Genomic DNA, 11,006 nt, shown 5'->3' on the forward strand with positions numbered 1-11,006 from the left:
AGCAGCTTTTTCAAGTCCTCCACCATCCATTTCTGTTGGAAAGGAGTAAATAGGGTGCTTAGTGTTTTCAGATAAACTGTCTGAGCCTCTTTTCTGCTCTTCTAGAGCTCAGATGATAACAGAGTACCGTTCACCCTGAGCTGGTGAGCAAGATCTTTGATTATACAGATCACACTAGGAATCTCTATGCTCTGAGCTTTACCATTCATTTTGTCTTTAATGCCAGCCAGCTGCATTCTTTACTAAGTGAACCAGCAAATTAATTGGGAGCTCCCCAACATTATTTAGACTGTGAACTCTTTGGGACAGAAGCTCTTTTTATTCTGCCATTGTGCAGTGCTTAGCACAGTGTGGTCCTACTGCAGGACTCGGGGGCCTGGGTGGACTGGAGGAAAATATCCAGTGGGTAAAACTCTTTTTGGATGAGAAATGCTGATTAGGCCACAGTGAAGGATGAAAATCTGTACTGATTTTGCCAAACTCTTCTTCATGGTGGGGGAAAAAATACCTACTCTCAAAAATAAGAAGCAACACTTTCAAAGTGAAGCATTTGGGTTTTTCCAAATTTTAAATTGTCCTTAAATTTTAATTTGGAAAAAGTTAAGGACTCTTCAAAAGCAAGGTGACACTGTGTTTCTTGTCAAATGAAACATTTTATTGGACTCTGACAATTTTTTCTTCCTCTTTCAGAACTGCCAGCAAACCGGAAAAAAAAAGAATCAGCTCTTTGCAAAGCTCGACTCCTGCTCTTTATGGTAATTCAGCTGTATAATACCCACACCATTAACTGCTTCACTGCTTCTCTGCACTACAGAACTCATGCTGCCATGTTCTGCTCATGATCCAGTGCCGTCACAAAAGACTGTCATGACATATCTGGTAGAGGCACACAAGAAGAATTTTGTCCATTGTGTATGGCTGAATGTGCCTGCTACAAAGTTTACAACACTGCTAGCCAGGACCCTATGGATCATGCCTATTGTCATGCTTGTATGGAAGCCATTTATTTTAAAACATGGTGAAATAAAAGAAAACAGCTACCATCGCAAACAGGTTTCCATACAGTTTCAGAACCAGCTTTGTCACCCTTGTTTATCTGGGGCTGCACCCTGTGTAGAGCCCTATATAGTTCAGAGTCATCTAGTGGCCAGAAAATACATTGCCAATAAACATATGACAGGTCTACCTATACATGTACATGAACTTTTAGATGCACAATAAATGCACACAGATGTTGCCGCTTGTATTTGTGTCTTTGCTGATTAAAGAGTGGAAATTGCTTGTTGCTTGACTTGGCCAGCAATAAAACTCAGCAGTTCTGTTCTCTCCCTGCTGTTCCAGGGACAGAGAATAATCACAGTGCAAAGCCTGAAAGTGCCAAGTGCAGAAGCCTGGAGAGGACACCCCACTAGCAGTTCCGCTGAATCGCACAATGCCTGTGGAAGAGGCTTTTCCAATTAGTTATGTGACAGTGGGCTTTCAGCCTATGCGCATTCAACTGCTACTTTCTCTGGCCCGTGAGAACATGGAAAAAGGACAAACACACCTTTATGAACTTGGGATGAGAAGCTAGCTCCATGCTCAACATCATAGTTAACCCTCAGTTAACCCAAACATTCCCCAGACTGCCACCAAACGGATGTTCAGGAGCATGGGGGAACATTTATCTGCCCTGTAGCCATCACACTGTAGTCTTAATTAATTTTCTTTATTGTGATTTCCAAATGGCCCATCCCTCTGTAGTACCCTCTTAGCTCCCTGCGCCTTCTACTAGCATATCCTTTGTGAAACCCTCACAGCACAGATCATGCAACAGAACTGATCAGAAAAGTGAAGCACATGCATTTGCAAGTAATGATGCAGCCATCTTCTATTCTGCAGCTTCGGAAAAAGAACATTAAAAAAATTAAAAGCCTTAGTTTTGCAAATGGGGATTTTCAAAATATTTTGTTTGGCATTTCAGGGATTTTTGATTTCCACTCTATTTATCTTCTTTTTTATTTAATCTTTTCACTTGGTCATGAGGGAAGAACAAAAGAGGAAGAAGAGGGAGGGAAAGAGTGGCAGGGGGAGTAGTCAGAGGGGATGAAAAAGAATAAATCAAACTCATTCCTGGAACATTCAGGTTCAAACCTGGAAACTTTTAAGTTCTATGGGAAAAAAGAAAAATAACAAAATAAAAAGCAGACTTTTCCCATTTCTAAACAAGATTTCTGAGTGGTAAAGAAACTTCGAAATGAAAATTTTTGTCTGACTACATTGTGTGGTTCCCCAAGTGCTCTCTGTGTTGTAGATATGTTTGCAAGGGAGGCCAGAGTGTGGTAGGGGCTAGAGGAAGAGACACCTTACTGCAAGCAGATGCTGGAGTCACTGGGCCAGTCTACATGAGATGGTACGTTATTGTAGCAATGCACGACAGCAACCTAGCATGAATGGGCAAAAATCACGACATGACCTCCCAAAGGAAGTACTAAATGACAGTCCAGTAACAATGGCACCATCGGGGCATGTGTACACGTGACCATCGTGATGTAGAACACAGACTGGTCCTGTTCCACTAGACTATAAACAGACATTGTACTTGTCCCAGGATAAACCAGTCAGCAATCATTCAGATGTCCATGTTCATTGTCCCAGGATGAATAGTTTATTCCAGCACATCACATAGTGCATCTGAACAGCTATCCTGGGATTGCATCATTGAATCAATGGCACAAAATTAGCAGTACATTCAGCTGCGCACTAAACCCCGATTAGAAGGATGATTTGTGTACAAGACAATCCCAGGATATTTCTGTTCTGGGACAGAAAGAGGTACAACAATCATCTTTACATGTGCTCTGGGGGTAAGGGGGGGAGGGGCACGTAAACTCTCAGGAGCTGCTCTGATTAAAGCACCTGCAGTGTTTCGTATATTCAGTGTCCCACATTTCAAAATGGTGGTGAGGGCGCTTTAACTAAAACTCATTCAAGGAGCTTTAGTTAAAGTGCCTCTGCCATCATTTTGAAGCATGGGGACAGTAAATACGCAAGATGCCAAGGCTGCTGGAGCATGCTATTTAGCACGCTCCAGCAGACTCGATCAAGTCTGCTCCGACACACTATAATTACAATACATCAGAGCAGGCATCCTGCATGTCTACAGGCACCCAACTTGTCCAAAGACAAATGCAACATCTGGTCCTAGCCTAGGAGAGCATACTACAGTCTGTTAAATGCTGCTTTGCACTTCTAAGGGCTGCAGACTCACTTTTTAGCCTGACCTCAGGTAACACGGCAGTTCAGAAGGGGCAGAGGAATCCATGGGCTCACCTTTCTTGTGGTGTCTCTTGGTGCACCCAGCATGATGATGCCCCACTACTTGTGTTCAGGATAGGTGAATCCTAGTACTTCCAGGATCACATGCCCCCCATGCTTGCCTGGGAGTGCACACAGCAGCAGAAGCCACCCTCCCCCTGTCCCCACAGCTCCCCAGACAAGCCACTTGAGGCTCTGTCCTGCACCCCACCCTGGCAGGGCAGCACCTGTTGGCACCCTTTCACTTCAGCACCTGGGGCAGTCACCCCGCTCGCCCCCTTCTTGCTATGGCACTGTCTTCTCCTGCCCTTATGGACTGGGACAGAAGCAGCCAGAATTTGACTTACATGCCCCCAGCCTCAAAAAGGTAAAAACAAAATTATGTCGTGCAGATTATGAAGCACAGCGGGACTGTAGGGCCTATATGGGCCTCACACCTCTTCAACAAACCATCACAGAGCTGTCTGGTGCGATCAGCCAGTGTGAATACCCTCTCTCCTGCTGTCTGCCATCCATCAGGCTCTGCTCTCACATTGGACTGATTCCTCAGTGCCCTAGACTGCTGCCAGTGGAGTCCTCCTGAAATAGCAGGTTGCACTAGCTGGATCTGCTGCAGAACCAGATGGGGACAGGCCAGAAATTCAGGTGCAAATTGGGTGGCTTTCCCCAGGTGCTATTTCAGGCCCCTGAATTCAGGTGCTCAGAGGCATAACAAAGAAGCAGGGTCCCCAAGGCCATGGGATGCAAGGAGACAGGAGTGACTTCCAAATGCTGCCATATGGCTGGTGTGATTACATGGCTATGGCAGCACTTGACATTTTTCTGTGCCCCTCCCCACTCCAAATCAGCACCCTGGGTGGCTACCCCAGTCACCCCAGCCTAGCTACACTCCTGCACGTGCTGCAAATGCTTGAAAGTCTACATCCAACCTCAGTGCTTCGGTGTCTCTAGATTGGACCTGTTCAGGTGAAAGGAAACCAAGCTGAAGAATAGACCTCTGCACAAGTATGGCCACCTCTCAACACCAGAGACTTGCTTCTTCCTCCTGTTTTCCCCTCCTTAAACAGACCCCCCTCCCACTCTTCAGATCAGCCCTTGGCACCAGGGGACAAGATCAGACACACTGCCTACTTCATTCATTGCTCTCTATGCCTTTTTGCCCCAGCAAGCCACCCAAGCCTATGTTCCTAATGGGCAGTGGGCATCACTGTCTGCAGCAGGGCTCCTTTGGGCCCTGGCTAAGCCCAGACTTATGGAACCATAGAAAATGATGGTTGGAAGAGACATCAGGAGGTCGCCTAGTCCAACCCCCTGCTCAAAGCAGGACCGTCTCCAACTAGATCATTCTAGCTAAGGCTTTATCAAGCTGGACCTTAAAAACCTCCAATGATGGAGATTCCACAACCTCTCTTGGTAACCTGTTCCAATGCTTCACCACCCTCCTAGTGAGAAAGTTTTTCCTAATATCCAACCTAAACTTCCCTTGCTGCAACCTGAGACCATTGCTTCTTGTTCTGACATTTGCCACCACTGACAACAGTTCAGCTCCGTCCTTTCTGGAACCGCCCTTTAGGTAGTTGAATGTTGCTATCAAATCCCCACTCAGTCTTCTCATCTGCAGACTAAATTAGTCCAGTTCCCTCATCCTCTCCTCAGAAGTCACATGCCCCAGGCCCCTAATAATTTGTGTTGCTCTCTGCTGGATTCTCGCCAACTTGTCCACATCCTTTCTGTAGTGGGGGCCCAAAACTGGACACAGTACTCCAGATGTGGCCTCACCAGTACAGAAGAGAGAGAAAAATTCACTTCTCTTGACCTGCTGGCAATGCACATACTAATGCAGCCCAAGGGGAGGCACATGAAGAAGGAGCCAGGATACATATGAGTGTGTGCAGCGACTGGTTACAAGAGGAGATGAACATGTACGAAGGAGAAAAATGGGAGTGAACCTTGTTGTAGGCATGGAGGAGCGGTGAAGAAGGAAGTTACAACAGACACTTGCCTGCTTCTAAGAAATGGGGCTGAGAGGATTTGAGATGAAGGAACAGATGGAAGAAGAGACAAACTTTGTTTTCACTCTTGTGGAGGCTTTAACAGGGCCAGAATCTAAGATGGACCATTAGGGAGCGACACCAGGAAGTATCTGACCCTTATGTTTACCTAGTTTTGATCCCCTTTGCCTCCACAGTGTAAGGGATGAGTGTTTTCACTCCACGTACAGAAAACATAAGGAGAGGAGAAGGAGCCAATTTGTCAGGCTGAGGCATCATAGCCAGTGGCAGTGTGCTGGATCTACTCTTTCAGTTTTTTCTCACAGAGATGGTTTTGAGCTGCAGAGTTTAATCCAGACCTAAAATCCCCACACCTTGGGGTGGCTGGGGTGGACACGTGGTACTGTGATCAGGTGCCTTACTATTAAAAAAAGGAGATATGTGTATCGCAACATAGTTTCCTAGTTGGTAGGGTGGGAAGGGACCTGAGCAGATCATCAAGTCTGACCCCCTGCCACGGCAGGAAAGAGTAATGGGATCAAATGACCCCCACAAGGTGGCTATCTAGCCTCCTTTTAAAGACCCCCAGGGTAGGAGCCTGCACCACTTCTCTTGGAAGTTGGTTCCAGATCCTAGCCGCCCTGACCGTGAAGTAGTGCCTCCTGATGTCTAGTCTAAACCTACTCTCTAGCAACTTATGGCTGTTATTCCTTGTTACTCCCAGTCATGCTTGGGGGAACAGGGACTCTCCCATTGCCTGCTGGTATCCTTTGGCCAGTTTATAGATGACCACCAGACCCCCTCTCAGCCTTGTCTTGTGGAGGCTGAACAGGTTCAGGTCCCGTACCCTCTCTCTCTGGTGTTGAGAGGTGGCCATACTTGTGCAGAGGTCTATTTTTCAGCTTGGTTTCCTTTCACCTGAACAGGTCCAATCTAGAGACACTGAAGCACTGAGGTTGGATGTAGACTTTCAAGCATTTGCAGCACGTGCAGGAGTGTAGCTAGGCTGGGGTGACTGGGGTAGCCACCCAGGGTGCTGATTTGGAGTGGGGAGGGGCACAGAAAAATGTCAAGTGCTGCCATAGCCATGTAATCACACCAGCCATATGGCAGCATTTGGAAGTCACTCCTGTCTCCTTGCATCCCATGGCCTTGGGGACCATGAAAACAGTGCTTTGTACCCAAGCCAGTGGCATCTGCTTTCTGCTCTTTGTGCTTGGGAAAGCAACAAGCTGGTGGCCTTGGACGGAGCCTGGTGTAGCAAGGGGTGCACACTGTAAATTCCCTGACCCTCTCCTCCTAGGGCCTGCCCTGCTGCCCCCCGATCATACGAGCGGCCCTCCTCTGGACCCTCTCCATGCTGTCCACATCCTTCCTGAAGTGTGGCGCCCAGAACTGGACGCAGTACTCCAGCTGCGGCCTGACCAGTGCCGCATAGAGGGGGAGGATCACCTCCTTGGACCTGCTCGAGATGCATCTGTGGATGCATGACAAGGTGCGGTTGGCCTTCCTGACTGCAACCCCACACTGCCTGCCCATGTTCATCTTGGCATCAATAATGACTCCAAGATCTTTTTCTGCCTCTGCACTGCCAAGAAGGGAGTTCCCCAGCCTGTAGGTATGGTGCCGGTTGTTCCTCCCCAGGTACATCACCGTGCACTTGTCAGTGTTGAATCCCACCCTGTTCTCATCCGCCCACCCCTGTAACCTGTCCAGATCCAATTGCAGCCTATTCCTCCCTTCTAGTGTGCCCACATCCCCCCACATCTTAGTGTCATCTGCAAATTTTAACAAGGTGCTTTTCACTCCCTCATCCAAATTGCTGATGAAGATGTTGAACAGTGCAGACCCGAGGACCAAGCCCTGGGGAACCCCACTGCCCATATCCCTCCAGGTTGAAAATGACCCCTCCACCACCACTCTTCGGGTGCGGCTCTCTAGCCAATTTGCGACTCATCTGACTGTGTAGGCATCAACACCACAATCTCCTAATTTTTTAATGAGAATGGGGTGAGAGATAGTCTCAAAGGCCTTCCTGAAGTCCAGAAAGATTATGTCCACTGCAACACCTGCATCCAAGGATTTTGTGACCTGGTCATAGAAGACCACCAGGTTGGTCTCACAGGACCTGACTCTAATGAACCCGTGTTGGTTGCCCCTAAGCATACACTCCTGTGCTTGCCCCTTGCAGATGTGCCCCTGGATAATTTTCTCAAAGAGCTTCCCCAGGACCAAGGTAATACTAACAGGCCTATAGTTTCCTGGGTCCTCCTTCCTCCCTTTTTTGAAAATGAGGACCACATTGGCCCTTTTCCAGTCCTCTGGCACCTCACCAGAGCACCAACCTGATGATTTGAACATGTCTAGTCCCTCCAGAAGTTCCCTGACTAGGTCCTCACTGACCCTGGGCCTGGCTGGGAACATGCTGACCAAGGGCTCTCTCAGAGCCGTCTTTGGGGATGAGGCTTTACCTAGGAAAGAGGTACTAGGCAAAGAACTGGGGGAAATGGAGCCATTTACCATGCCCTGACCAATATATCCGAGCTGCCTCGGAGGTAAGGACCTCCAACGCTGCCTAGCTTCTGTCCCAGATTTGCGGAAGTTGGAGACCTAGAAACAGTGGGCCAGCTGAGCTCAGCTGGTGCCACAGAGGATAGGGAAGAAGGCCCGGCCACATGGCTTTGTGGATCCAAATCAGCATCTGGAACAGGGAGCCAATACAGATTTCGGAGAGCAAGGGTAATGAGATCTGTGGGCCAGCTCCCCAGCTGGTGTGAAGTAGTGAAGTGCCACCTCCTTCAGTACTGCTCTGCTGATTTATTTCAACACAGGGACTGACCCCTGAATCAAAGAGCTCAGGAAGTTTTCAATGGGAGTAGTTTGGATACGGGACACTAGATTCTGTTAACCCCCTCAACTAAGTCCTGAGTACAACCTGCAGACTTGCTGATCCCACAAAGATCCTAGGGGATGCCCCCCTTCTCTCTACCCCCTGCAGATTTGCTTTACAGGACCACTGGTCTCCCCTATATGCCAGGCCACTGGAGGAGACAAGTATTTGTGGTTTGTTAGCAAATGTTAGCTCCTATTGCCATAGCACCCCTTGACCTGTGAAGAGAGGGGGAGCAGCGATGGATGGATCATAGGCTGCTTCTGGATGATTCAAAACAATGTAAAAATGTAGCCGGTTATAAAAGATTTACACTAGAGGTTGTACAGTTGGTTGGGCAGGGACTCCATACAGTCCTCTCCTGTCCCAGCCCCTCCACACTGGAAAAGGGTGTAGACACCTCCTTGAGCTCTCCAGGGGGTGAAGCCTGAAGGGGGCAGGAGATGACACAGCAGCAAGAGCTGTGCCCTTTGCATAAAGGGTGTAGCTTTTGAAAGCTGGCTGAAGGTGTAACAGGAAATACAGCCTCATGGCTCCACAGAGTACCCTAATGAAGGCTGGACTTTGGCATCATATCATCCTGTGATGTTAAATGGACCCAGTCCATGCTGCACCCTGAGATAGCTTGCCTTGCTGGTTCACTGACAATGGAAATCTGCCCAGCGCCAGTCGTGCCAAGCCACTGAGGCAGCACTGTGGGAAGTCAGACAGTGAAGGTCTCTGCAAATGTAAATGCAGGTACCATTCCAAGCTCCTTAGCTTTGCAAGACACTCCAACCTACCAAGCGAATGCACAGGGACAGGGCCATACACTGCCACACCGACCAGATGACAGCTCCGTCTAATCCCGTAACAGGTCTCCTGCCCCTGCCACTTCAGTGGGAAGTTCAAGAAACCCTGTGGTAGGCAGCACATGGTAACCCAATGCCTTGGGAATGTTTCCTTAGAGTCCCTTTTAATTAGAGGCTGGCTTATTCCCTGGAGCAGGGATGTGATTGGCTGCCTGGCAAAATCCAGTATCTAAAAATCTAGTTGTACTCTTCCAAGAGTACAAGTCACGTGTGTCGCTCAGTGTGCGGACCTCATTGTAAGTGCTGGCAGTGCTGGAGATCTACAGTCACCCATGCTCAGTCCCTTGAACAACAACCCTGAACTGCTTCTTGCTTTGTTTCCTGAAAGCTGCAGTCAAAAACGTGATCTTGTACTCTGATTCCACTAAAAAGATAGGGCTACCTTGACACTTCCTCTGAAGACCTCCAAAAAATACTTGAGAACAGGAAAGAAATAGAGTGAGTGACCCTTCCCAAGTCAGAGCCACTGCACAGTGCTAGGAGATGCTCTCTTTCCGATGAAGTATAAATCAAGGTCCTGATCAGTTGTAGTTATTAAAAAGACACATTAAAGACATTTTATTTTTGAAAAGTGGGAAAGGATACTCCAGGTAACAGTCCAAGTTCCAGCCTGGCTACGTACATCCTGCCTACTGAAACTTCTCCTATCATTTTCAGTCAGATTCAGAGTTTGTTACTTCCTATCCCAAGTACCTGTAACGCACTGTTTAACAGCAGCCAGATGGGGCTGCTAGTTGGAGGTGGGTGACTTGATATCTGTGGGTAATTGACATTTCATTTTAAATTTAGGAGCCACTTGGGGTTTCTGAAGGTTGAAAGGAGCTCTAGAATTAAAGTTCATAGAAACAGGATGCACCAAAAAATAGCACATAGTTGGAGCCGATTGTGTTTGCTTCATAGGAGGCCTTTCAGTGGAGGTTGCACAAAGCCCTCTTCCAGCCTCAAGGCTCCCCATTGCTTCCACCTCTCTGGCTCTGAAACACAAGGGAGTCCTGTCCCAGAAGGCATGCAAGGCTTTCCTGTACCAGCCCGGAGGGATCACTGCAGAACACACAGCATTCCCCTTCCCAGGCCAATTCTCTTTCCACCATTGTGCTCCACTCAGCGAAGCAAGAGCCAGGATTTGCATTCTCAGGTAGCAATATCGTACTGCCATCCCTGATCATTCAAAAGCACACCTCATCAACCTACCCTTCCCAAAAATCAGAACGTTGCCTTAGAAATCATGGCATTAAGAAGAGAATACATGCCAAGGTCTCTTCATTCACTGCCTGGAGATTGAGCTGCTAGGAGCCACACTGCCAATTTTTTCTTTGAAATCAGGAGGTTTGGAAACTTACATGCAGTTTAAATAAAAGTTGAGATTCTTCCATGACTCCAGGAATTGGAGCTTGAGAATAAGTATAAGGCAAGACCTGTGATCCAACTGAGCGAGTTGCAATGTGATCACTGAACTAGTTGCCTTTGAACTAGATCAGATCTGTGTGAACGTGTGCTGCTGGTATCAACCCCGAAGGACAGACCGCTCCGGGTTTATAATGAGGTGCTTGGCAGATGCTTAACTATAGCACCAGTGCCTTGTGCTACTCAAATAGTGGCTCTGGGGCAGCACCGCCTCTGGGTTATTCTTGTTTCTGAGCATGTGGAGCAAGCGGAGAGAAAAAAAATGTAGCTACCTCAATTGTCTGGCTAAACCTTGGAGGCATGGGAACTTTTCATCTCAGAGGTCATTAGTGAAATGAATGTGGTGGCATCTCAGCGTATTCTCTCAGGGATGGAAGTTTTCATTTCAGCGCCATTGCACAACATGGCATAATTGGCTGTGTCTGCTAAACAGAGGTCCAGGACTGAAGTGGCAGGGGATGTGGCTTGGGCTGGGATCCTGAACAGATCTGTGAGAAGAGCAGAGACCGGAGGGACTGGGCTCCAGTGGGGGCAGAGTGCCAGGGCAAAGGGAAGTGGGGGCAGGGAATTTAC

The 11,006-nt window shown here is 48.0% G+C and overlaps 1 long non-coding RNA gene across 1 annotated transcript; it reads left to right on the forward strand.

Moving 5' to 3' along the window:
• Positions 1 to 689: 689 nt before the first annotated feature.
• LOC109293109 lies at positions 690 to 2,172 on the forward strand. Its single transcript, XR_002096244.1, has 2 exons — positions 690 to 755; positions 1,342 to 2,172. It is a non-coding gene; the product is annotated as an uncharacterized LOC109293109 (long non-coding RNA).
• Positions 2,173 to 11,006: the final 8,834 nt, after the last annotated feature.

Source organism: Gavialis gangeticus, unplaced genomic scaffold (genome assembly GCF_001723915.1).
Source record: "Gavialis gangeticus isolate Ggan-Ray unplaced genomic scaffold, GavGan_comp1, whole genome shotgun sequence".
Taxonomy (NCBI): domain Eukaryota; kingdom Metazoa; phylum Chordata; order Crocodylia; family Gavialidae; genus Gavialis; species Gavialis gangeticus.